Consider the following 12,183-nt stretch of genomic DNA (forward strand, 5'->3'; position numbering starts at 1 on the left):
GAGAGGTTGTCAATCAATCCTCCGCTCGCCAGGCTCCAAAGCCAGGTCCAGAAGCGGAGGCGAACACACGGCGTGCGTCGGATGCTCCTCCGACAGAGGATGTCGACAGGTTATCTCCCACCAATTCCGAGGTGGAGAGTGCCATGAATCACAGGCGTCGCCGGACAGTTCTTCGCGACGCATGTTTCTCCCCAGAGGCATTGGATGCCTTTAATTCGGGAGATGCGCATCTTCGTGCCGCACAAAATGGTCTAGCCAGAGCCACGGAGTAGTATGTAAAAGACATACGGGTGAGAAAATCTGACAGTCATATATGCCAGTAGCCCCCGAGACTGGAAATAGTTAGAATAACTGATTTAAGGATCATTTATTATGCAGGATCTTACAGAAAAGAATACCCAACTGTCCCAGGACCTAGAGGAGTGCAAAGCCCAACTTGAGGCCGCACTAGCCGCAGCGGGGGAAGCCAAAGAGACCCCCTCTGGTAATATGTGCTTAAAAAGATAAGTAAATTGTGAAGTGCGGCGTGTGTATAAGTCTGACAATAATATTGCAGATGGCCCCGGGATAGATCCGGACAAGCAACAACTCATTCGCCGGTTAAAGGCCGGCGAGAACATGCTTACAAGGGTGAGGCAAGAGAAGAAAAATCTCCAAGATGCCAACACCCAGCTGGGTGAGAACTAAAGGATGTTCGTGCCCAACTTTCGGACTCCGTCAAGGAGAATCGGCGGCTTCGACGCGGCATTTTTAGTAAGTGCTTGAACGAACTTTGAAAAAGAGTTCGGCGAGGAAGTCGACTAACAGAGTTATGTCTGTAGGTATGCTCACAGGACGTCTTGCAGAGGAAATACCTGGTTATGCGGGTGACCTTCTTCCCGAGCTCTTGCAACTGCACGAACGAGTTCGACAGGTGATGAAAGACGTCGCCCAGGCCTTGTGGCCATCCGTCTCCCTGCCCGAAGGCCTTGGAGAGCTTGCGGAGAAGCTTCAGGGAGCACGGCGTCGCTTCCGATTATGGAAGATATCGGCCTGCCGTCAGGGCGCCAGGGAGGCCTGGGCCATGGTGAAGACGCGGTACACGAAGGCTGACCCAAACCACATGGCCAAGGTCAGACCTGTGGGGCCCGATGGGAAGGAGATCCCTGTGAGCTTAGTGTACGACCAAGTAGAGTTGGACGCAAAGTTTTCCCAGCAGGATTGTAAACTAGACAACCTATTAGATGGCATCGAAGAGGAATACAATCAGTCGAATTGACTATGTAATTTAAGATGACATGAAAAATGCCTTCTAGCCGGATTGTAGATCGTTTGTCATAGCGGACCTTTTCGCTTCAACCTCGGGACCCGATAGTCCGGAGTGTGTCCGAATACCCTCGCGGTTATATAAGAATTGGGGCATGCATGGAGACTAGGCGTAGGGGTCATTAGTGCTTTATCATACAAGTGCCCAACTAGTTATGTTATATTACATGGTTAGTAAGAAACATCTTCCAGGGAGAATAGTTCCGTTGGGGGTTCCTTTCCCTGGGAGGCATGCCCTAAAGTGCATGTCCGGACTGGGAAAAAAGCAAAAAAACGTCTGGGGGCAGAAAAATAGGTATTAAATCGTCTTTTTGTTCACCGACCGAATATTCCCTTAAGAACGCTAGCTTTCGGCTTCACCTAGTCTGAGGTACACATCCGGCTGACCCGGCAGTAACAATCGCAGAGGTGCTCCCTTTACCACCTAGCCGAACAATCGGGAACGTAGGGGTAAGCACAGGAGCCAGGCAACCCAGCTTGGCCAAAACTTAAGTCATATCGATGCATATAATGGTGAATAAAAGGTACATGCGGAAGTGTGACACATGTGTTGGGCATAAAGCCCATATAAATAAGCTTCTATTAATGAAGCCCCCAGGTATAATGAGCGCGGGTAGCGCGTCAAGTGTGTGCGAACAATGCGCAAACAAGCTTTCGAAGGCTGTAATAGAAAAGGAGGGAGAAGGAGAGAAAGAGAAGACAGCTAATATGTAAAATATAGACGGAGGAAGGAGACGAACTCAGAATCCTGCGCTAGGCGTAGAATCTTCGGAGACGGGCTGCGTTCCATGGGTTCGGCTCGAGTCGGTTATGCGATGCATCCCACAGACGGTACGCTCCTCTGGTCAGGACTTGGTCGATGATAAAGGGACCTTCTCATTTGGGCTTGAGTTTGTCCTTTTTCTTGTCCGGCAGGCGTAGAACTAACTCGCCAACATTGTATGTTTTGGCCCGTACTTCTCTGCTTTGATATCTTCGAGCTTGCTGTTGATAGAATGCGGAACGGGCTTTTTCCACGTCACGCTCCTCCTCTAATGTGTCCAAACTGTCCTGCCGATTGAGCTCGGCTTCTCTTTCTTTGTACATGCGCACGCGAGGTGAGTCATGAATTATGTCACAGGGCAGAACTGCCTCTGCGCCGTATACCATAAAGAATGGTGTAAATCCGGTGGTGCGATTCGGAGTGGTCCAGAGCCCCCAGAGTACGGAGTCGAGCTCCTCTAACTAGTGCGTGTTAGATTCCTTGAGGGACCGCACTAGTCTGGGTTTGATGCCGCTCATGATTAGACCATTTGCTCGCTCTACTTGACCGTTAGTTTGAGGGTGATAGACTGAAGCATAGTCGAGCTTGATGCCCATGTTTTTGCACCAGAGTTTGACCTCGTCGGCCGTAAAGTTCGTGCCGTTATCAGTGATGATGCTATGGGGGACGCCGTAACGGTGTACGACCCCTGATAAAAGTCTATCACCGGTCCGGATTCGGCCGTCTTAACAGGTTTGGCCTCTATCCATTTGGTGAATTTATCCACCATGACCAGTAGGTATTTTTCCCTTTGGGTTCCTCCTTTAAGGGGTCCAACCATGTCAAGCCCCCAAACCGCGAAGGGCCAGGTTATGGGTATAGTTTTGAGGGCGGTGGGTGGCATGTGGCTTTGATTAGCAAAGAGTTGGCAACCGACGCATCATTGGACTAAGTCCTGAGCATCTGCCCGGGCCGTTGGCCAATAAAATCCTGTGCGGAAGGCCTTGCCTACAAGGGCCCCGGCTGCGGCGTGGTGCCCGCCGAGTCCGGCATGAATTTCAGCCAGGAGATTCCGCCCTTCCTCTTTGGAGATACAACTTTGAAGGACTCTGATTGTGCTTTTCTTGTAAAGCTCTCCCTCATGGACCTTATAGGCTTTAGATCGCCGCACTATGCAGTGGGCCTCGTTTTGGTCCTCGGGAAATTCCTGCCTGGTTAGGTAGGCTAGGAATGGTTCCGTCCATGGGGCAATGACTGCCATTATTACGTGGGCTGAAGATATTACTTCGTTGGCAGAACCACCAATTGTGTCAGAATGTTCGGTGTCGGGCAGTGCAGTTGGGTTCGGGTTGTTATTTCGGGATTCCCCCTCCCATAGTACAGATGGCTTGAACAGCCTCTCTATGAAGATGTTGGGAGGGACGACATCACACTTTGCGCCAATGCACGCCAATACGTCTGCTGCCTGGTTTTTATCCCGGGCTATATGGTGAAATTCGAGCCCTTCAAACCGAGCTGACCATTTTAGAATGGCGTTGCGATAAGCTGCCATTTTCGGATCCTTAGCATCGAAGTCTCCATTTATTTAGGATATCGCGAGGTTCGAATCCCCGCGCACCTCTAGGCGTTGAATGCCCATGGAGACTGCCATCCGGAGGCCGTGTAGAAGGGCCTCATATTCGGCTGCATTGTTGGAGTCCGTATACATTATCTGGAGTACGTAGTGAACCATATCTCCGGTTGGGGACGTCAAAACGATGCCAGCCCCCAGACCAGCCAACATTTTGGAGCCGTCGAAGTGCATTATACAGTTGGAATATGCGTCGTACTCTTTAGGGAGTTCGGGTTCAGTCCATTCGGCGACAAAGTCGGCCAAAACTTGCAACTTAATAGCTCGCCCTGGCTTATAGGTTATGTCGAATGGGAGGAGCTCAATGGCCCATTTGGCAATCCGACCCGTCGCATCGCGGTTGTTTATAATGTCGTTAAGAGGTACTTCGGAGGCTACTATTATCAAACACTCTTGAAAGTAGTGTCGCAGCTTCCGGGATGCCATGAACACAGCGTACGCTATCTTTTGATAATGCGGGTACCGTGACTTGCACTGAGTTAGGATAGTGGACACATAGTAAACTGGTTTTTGAAGGGGAAACTTGTGTTCGCCCGCTTCTCGTTCGAAAACGAGCACTGCGCTCACAACTTGATGAGTTGCCGCGATATATAATAGCATTGGTTCGCACATGTTGGGCACGGCCAGGACCAGGTTTGTTGCCAATATGGCTTTTATTTCTTCGAGTCCGGCCGTGGCGGCATCCGTCCACTCGAAGTGTTCGGTGCGTCAGAGGAGGCGATAAAGAGGTAATGCCTTTTCTCCTAAACGGGAGATAAAGCGGCTCAGAGCCGCCACGCATCCCGTCAATTTTTGTATTTGTTTGAGGTCCTTTGGGATATCCAATTGTGACAGAGCTCGGATCTTGGCTAGGTTTGCTTCAATTCCTCTACCGGATACAATGAAGCCCAAGAGCTTTCCGGCTGGTACGCCGAAAACGCATTTTTTTCGGGTTAAGCTTAATGTCATATGTTCGGAGATTATCTAACGTGAGCCTTAGATCGTCTACTAGAGTTTCAACGTGCTTGGTTTTGATGACCACATCGTCCACGTATGCCTCCACTGTTTTGCCGATCTGGTTTGCCAGACATGTCTGAATCATGCGCTGATATGTTGCGCCGGCATTTTTGAGCCCAAAGGGCATTGTGTTGAAGCAGAATGGGCCGTATGGGATGATGAATGCTGTTGCGGCCTGGTCGGGCTGTGCCATCTTAATTTGGTGGTAGCCTGAGTATGCGTCGAGGAAACACAATGAGTTGTGTCTTGCGGTAGCGTCGATAATTTGATCGTTGCGGGGGAGTGGGAAGGGATCCTTCGGGCAAGCCTTGTTGAGGTCCTTAAAATCGACACATAGGCGCCAGGATTTATCCTTCTTTGGTACCATCACCAGGTTTGCTAGCCAGTACGGATGTTTTATATCTCTGATGAATCCGGCCTCTAATAATTTGGCTAGCTCCTCTCCCATGGCCTGTCTCTTGGGTTCGAAGAAACGCCTAAGAGCCTGCTTGAGTGGCTTGAATCCTTTTAGGATGTTTAGGTTGTGCTCGGCCAGCCGACGTGGGATTCCTGGCATGTCTGAAGGGTGCCAGGCAAAAATGTCCCAATTTTCGCATAGGAATTGTTGTAGTGCAGCGTCTACATCAGGGTTTAATTGTGCCCCGATGGAGGCCGTTTTTGTAGGGTCCGTTGGATGGAGTTGGAATTTGCGCTGGTTTAAAGGAGGTGGACTTGGATCGAGTATCACATCGTCCCTATTCACCATGGAGCGCAGCGCATTGAGTTCCTCGGCCGCTAGGGCTTCGGATAGTGCCTCAAGGGCTAGTGCGGCTGTCTTATTTTCGGCGCGGAGTGCTATGTCCGGGTCACTAACAAGAGTGATGATTCCGTTGGGCCCGAGAATTTTGAGCTTCATGTACCCGTAATGGGGTATAGCTTGAAAAATTGTGAATGCCTATCGCCCTAATAGAGCATGATATCCGCTGCTGAATGGGGCCACTTGGAACGTGACCTCCTCGGACCTGTAATTATCCGGCGTGCCGAACACCACATCCAGTGTGATTTTTCCTGTACATCATGCTTCCCGACTGGGGATTATTCCTCTAAAGGTTGTGCTGCTTCGCTCAATGCGGCTCCAGTCTATTTCCATTTTCCGGAGGGTTTCCTCGTAAATGAGGTTCAGTCCGCTGCCACCGTCCATGAGTACCTTGGTAAGGCGAAAGCCGTCCACTATTGGACTCAGGACCAATTCGGTTGGTGCTCGAGCTGTTCGGAATTTAGGTTCGTCACTGGCATTAAAGGTAATAGCTGTGTCACCCCATGGGTTTATTGTTGCTACTTGGTAGACTTTGGCAAGGCTGCGGAGTGTTCGTTTCCGCATATTATTTGATGCGAAAGTCTCCAAGATTGTTAATACCGTACTGGTATCCTTGGACTGGTATTCTGGATTTAGAAGCTCTTCGCCACTTTTGGCCACCTGCCGTATTATCCAACATGCTCTAAGGCTGTGAGTTGGAGTGGCACCCTCTGTACTATGAATTTTGCAGGGTCCATTGAGCCATCCTTCTAGTGCAGTTCAGTACCCTATAGTGGGTTTTTGCTTTTTGGTGTTTAACCCAGGTGCCTGGCGATAATGCACCCTTTTATTTCGGACTGGGGTTGTATGCAGGGCCGGATTGTCCCAAAAATTGATTTTGGTTTTCCAGGCGCTTTCCATCGCATAGTACTTTCGTACTATGGACGCTAAGTTAGCGAAGCGTGTAATTTCACAACGACTTATGGCATTGAGGATTCCCTTGTCCGTGCAATTATTGCAGAAGAATGAAATTGCGTCCTCCTCGCGGCAGTCCTTTATCCTGTTCATAACCAGGAGGAATCTAGCCTAGTAATGATGTATTGTTTCTGCGGGCTCTTGCCGGATTTGGGATAGATCGCTTATGTTTGGGTGGGCGGGTGGAATTAAATTCGGAACCCCATCCACTTTAAAACTCAGGGGCCAAGTAGTTTCCAAACTCGGAAGCTTGGGTTCTTGGATGTTGTCCAATGAATCTAGCCCGCTGCCTGACTTTAGGTTCAGGGCTTGAGTGACGTCCTCCCCTCCGCGGGAATCCGGCATGGAGGGATCGGGGATCCTGACATAGCTAGTCCTTAAAATAGAGGAAGGGTCGCCGTATTGTTCCTCAACCACGGCAATGTGGTGGGTAACCTGGGGAGAGTTGATCTCTCTCAGATCGGGTTTAGGCCCAATCTAGTCGTAGTCTGTAGCGACTCCCAGGACGGCGATGCGATCCAAGAGCTCATTTAAAGAACAGACCTCCATCGGATCTAACTGGTTGGCGAGTTCCGAGCTAATGTGAAGATTGCTTCCGATGACCCGAGAAGTCATCGTTGGCGCGGTGGCCGGACAGGCGGTCATAAGGAAACTGCCTAGCCGGAGAGTTTGTCCGATAGCCAAAGCTCCTTTAGCAATAGTGCCGTCTTTAAAGACGGGATGAGGCATCCTTCCTGATGGCGACGGCACAGAGGAACTCTCAATGAAAGCACCAATGTCGGTGTCAAAACCGGCGGATCTCGGGTAGGGGGTCCCGAACTGTGCGTCTAGGCGGATGGTAACAGGAGACAAGGGGAATGATGTTTTTAGCCAGGTTCGGGCCCTGTCGATGGAGGTAAAACCCTACTCCTGCTTGATTGATATTGATGATATGGGTAGTACAAGAGTAGATCTACCACGAGATCAGAGAGGCTAAACCCTAGAAGCTAGCCTATGGTATGATTGTTGTTCCTCCTATGGACTAAAACCCTCTGGTTTATATTGGCATCGAAGAGGGTTAGGGTTACACAGGGTCAGTTACAATGGTAGGAGATCTACATATCCGTATCGCCAAGCTTGCCTTCCACGCCAAGGAAATTCCTATCCGGACACGGGACGAAGTCTTCAATCTTGTATCTTCATAGTCCAGGAGTCCAGCCGAAGATGATAGTTCGGCTATCCGGACACCCCCTAGTCCGGGACTCCCTCAATTATCGATCCAGGGATGACACTTATGCATAGAGACTTGACCGTCTGAGGTCGGGTCACTACAAGTTGGTATCAGAGCACATGCTGAATGTAGGACACGACCACTAAGATGAGCCATAGATCACTCTTCTCTACTCATTTCTGACTTCTCTCCATTTTCTACTCTATAGGATGGCGGACTCAAGGAACAAGTTTGCACAACCGGATGAAGGCACACCTTTCGGGAGACACCGGAAGGAAGTCACTAGGTACCTGAACATCGGAATACCAAGCTTCACCAGGACCTACACCGCCACTTTACCAGAAGAGGAGCGTTGGATGATTCGAGTTCATGTTCCAGGAAGAACATTCACGCCAGTCATTGAGCCCATAGAGTTTTCCTTTGATGCACCAACCTGGAGTCTAGGAAAGAGCATGGAAGCCCACATCACTATGGGACGTATTGGAGAAGTCTACAAACAGGAGCTGAAGGACACTATCTACCAGATATGTGGGCGCCGAGATGAGCAATGGGAGATGATCAGCACCAGGAAGGACAGGTCCATTGTAGCTTTCATCAAGGAGTTAAACGAGCACATTTGTCGGTAGGGGAATCAGATGTGCGCAGGCATGATAGATCTGAAGAAGACAATGACCAGGATTACAGAGCTAGAAGAGGAACTCAAGTCTACACGCGATGGATATGAGGAGGAAATGACGATACTCATCGAGAAGAATGACGACCTGACAAGGAAGCTAGGAGTTTTTATGGGAGACCCCGCGCCAGGAGGAGAAGACGACGAACCTAAGGAAATTCGTTCTAAAGACTACATCATCATCGACGACACCGACTCCGACCCCGACGATAGTGATGATGATTACGAAGACGAAGCTGGAGCTGATATCATGGAGTCTTCCACCGATCAAAATTTCTAGTAGACCACCATATGATCAGTAGTATTCCCCCATGTAAACAGTATAGTCTGAGCATTGTAATGATAGCTAGATCAATTGTATGCCCTTGCTTGATTGATTGAGTGATATGATATGATTTTGTTTGTCTCATGTGCATATGGGTAGTGCTTTCTCACTAGAGCTCTTTCTATTCTAATATCTTCCCTCTAAACCCATCAGATGCCTCCGAGATGTGACCCCGAATTTGTCTTCCCACCGGAGCGCACTCAATTGATCCAGCAGCAGAATGCCTTGATGCAGTTGTTATTTCAGAACCAAGGAAACAACAACAACAACACTACAAAAAAGACACGTCCGTGACATTTTGGGCCGAACGAATTTTTTTCTGTCACACATATGACACTTCTATGCCGATAATTGTGACAAAACCCAGTATCATCATAGATGTGGTGGGATCCTACTTCTATGACAAAAAATCCTGATAGAAAATGGGCTTTTCGTCCTGGGCGGGCCGGAGACGCAGCTGCATGACATTCTTTGGGCCGTCCATGACGAAAAAACCATGGTAGAAGCGAGGGGGAGGAAAATTTTGGGGAGTTGCCGGTTACGGTGGGAGGTCGGGGGCCGAGCGATGCACGTTTCTCTCATACACGTACGCGCGTGTGTGCGAGGCGTTGTCTCTAACTGAACCCGAGCGAGGCGTTAGGCTCTAACTGAACCCGAGCGATTGCACTGCAGGCTACGCGTTACTGAACCCGAGCGATCGATCGATGGCTGTTAACTGAACCCGATGAAGCAGTTCCTTCGCTACTGCTGCTAATTGAAGCCGATCGATTGGATGAACAGTGAGCGTTGCAGGGGAGTTTGGATGAACAGTGAGCGGTGGCGTTGCCTCTGGATGAAACGGACCCCATGGTGTGGAGGGCTGGATGAACAATAGATGGCGGAGGGGTTCTCGTGGCGGGGTGGTTGAACAGGACTCCGTGGTGTGGAGGGCTGGATGAACAGTAGACGGTGGAGGGGTGCCCGTGGAGGGGTGGTTGAATAGTAGCCGGTGGAGTAGCGCGCGGTGGAGGCTGGATGAACAGGAGCCCGTGGAGGCTAGAGGAGGTTGACGGTAGCCCGTGGAGGCTGGAGCAGGTCGACGGTGGAGATGAACAGTATCCCGTGGAGTCCCGTTTTGCGGTACGCCACACCCCTCCCGATGAACAGGACCCCCGTTTCGACCGTAGGAGGTCCGTTTTGTCCGTTTTGCGGTATGCACACCCCTCCCAATCAACAGGACCCCCGTTTCGACCGTTGGAGGTCCGTTTCCTCCATTTTGCGGTAGGCCACACCCCTCCCGATCAACAGGACCCCTGTTTCGACCGTAGGAGGGCCATTTCCTCTGTTTCGGGATACGCCAAAACCCTCCCGATCAACATGACCCCGTTTCGAATGTAGGAGGTCCATTTCCTCCATTCTGTAGTACGCTAGGCCTCGTTTCCATCGCCTGTTCCGTCCAAGCCGGTTGGCTCCCACGCGTTCCGTTGCTACCCGATGAACACGATGCATTCCGTTGCCTCCCCATGAACACGACGCATTCCATTGCCTCCCCATGAACACGATGACGATGCTATTTCTCCGTTCTGACCTAGCCATGTACACGAGCCCTCGCCGTACGTATGCGCGAGTAGGCGTTCGAGACCCTGCCCGTATGTATGTACGTGGCCATATTTTCTTTCTTGCACCCAGGCTGTTGTACGTACGTGTACATGCTACGTGCGCGCCTCTACTACGGCACGTGCGGGCCTTTACAACGACCAGTATGTACATAGACTTTCGCGACCAGAATGACAACACTACGTACGCTTTAACCAGGTGGGTCCAGACTATCAGGCACTTTCTTGCGTGCCAAAATGTAGCTGGTGGGTCCCAGCATTCAGAGGGGCGAATCATATTTTTTTTGCCTGGACGCACTTCCTTTGCGTGCTAAGATCTAGCTGGTGGGTACCAGTAGTCAGGGGGCGAATCGTTTTTTTTTGCCCGGACGCACTTCCTTGCGTGTGAAGATGTAGCTGGTGGGTCCCAACAGTCAGGGGAATTTTTTTTTTTCAAGAAAAATGCTGGCCCATCCGGTGGGTCCCCGCTGTCAGGTGGAGGAATCATTATTTTGCGCGTAATAAGGAGGCACTTCCTTGCTGCGGCCGTGGACCTAGCTGTCAGCCTCTCCACATACAGTCCATGTCTGATGGAAGTCGTTCCTTGACCATGTTGACCATGCCGTAACGAGAGCACCACGGCGGTGGACGACAGTGAGGCCTAGGAAGGGGACGACTCGGAGCCGGGGAAGACGCAGCAGTGGATGCCCAAGCGAAGAGGAGTACGAGGGTTCACTGGTTCGGCTGCGGTGTGAGGCTGATGTCGCCGCAGAATAACAGGGGGTGTGGGTGAGTAGAGGGATGGCCTGGCCAGCGGTGGGAGTAGTAGGGGCGGTGAGGCCTCCGCGGCATCGTAGCCGGCCACGAGAGGCAGGAGCACGCGACACGACTGGCGCTGGTTTGGGCGGCTGGAGCAAGAACACCAGAGGTTGAAGAAGCACTACGGCCGTTGGATGAACATCGTACGGTAACAGGAGCTAGAATCGTTCATATTGACTAAGTTGACAAAGCCCTCCGTCCCCGTCAACTTGGTAGGCTCACAAGTCAGCCTCCCACTATGCTGGGTTCCAGCTGGCAGGGGGAGTATTCATTTTTTTGTGCGTAATAAGGAGGCACTTCCTTGCGTGCGAAGATAGCTGGTGGGTCCGACATGTCAGTGGGGGGCATGCTTTTTTCGCGAAATACAGAGGCCCTTCCGGTGGGTCCCACATGTCAGGTCGAGGAATCATTATTTTGCGCGAAATAAGGAGGCATTTCCTTGTGTGCGGCAGTGGACCCAGCTGTCAGCCTCTCCAGGCACAGTCTACTTCCGATGGTGTCGTTCGTTGACCATGTTTACCACGCTGCGCCGAGCACATCCAAGGTGGTGGACGACGGCGAGGCCCCGGATAGCAACAAGCCGGAGATGGGAAGACGCGGGAGTAGAGTTGCAGATGGAGAGGTGTACGAGGGTTAACTGGTTCTAGTGCGGTGTGGTTCAGCAGTTCGTGGAGAAGAACATGAGGTGTGGAGGGGTGGAGGGATGGCCTGGCAAACGGTGGAGTAGCACTTCATAGCGAAGCGTGCTAAGCAGATCTGCTAGCAGCAGGAGGCGAGAGGTGGACCCGGCGGCGCTGGAGGAAGAAGACGCGACATTGAAGATGGATGCTTGTCGTTGGATGTAAATCCAACGGCTAACATGTCAGAATCATTTGTTGACTAAATTGACAACGACTTGCATTGGCTTCGACCTATTGGCCCACATTTCAGCCTCCAAAAATGTGGCATGTATTCAACCCATTTTTTCAGAATTTACAGTATTTTTGTGCGCGGTAGAATTTATAGTCAATTTGATCTTTTTTTTGAATTACAGCCATTAGCTGGGCTGGGTGAACAAATAATGTAGCGTCCATGCGGCCCATTTATTTTATTTCCTAAAAAATTACAGGCCATTTGCACTTTATCGAAATACACGATTTTGCTGGGCTGATTCTAATTA

This window comes from Triticum dicoccoides, chromosome 2B (assembly GCF_002162155.2).
Source record: "Triticum dicoccoides isolate Atlit2015 ecotype Zavitan chromosome 2B, WEW_v2.0, whole genome shotgun sequence".
NCBI classification, from domain to species: Eukaryota; Viridiplantae; Streptophyta; class Magnoliopsida; order Poales; family Poaceae; genus Triticum; species Triticum dicoccoides.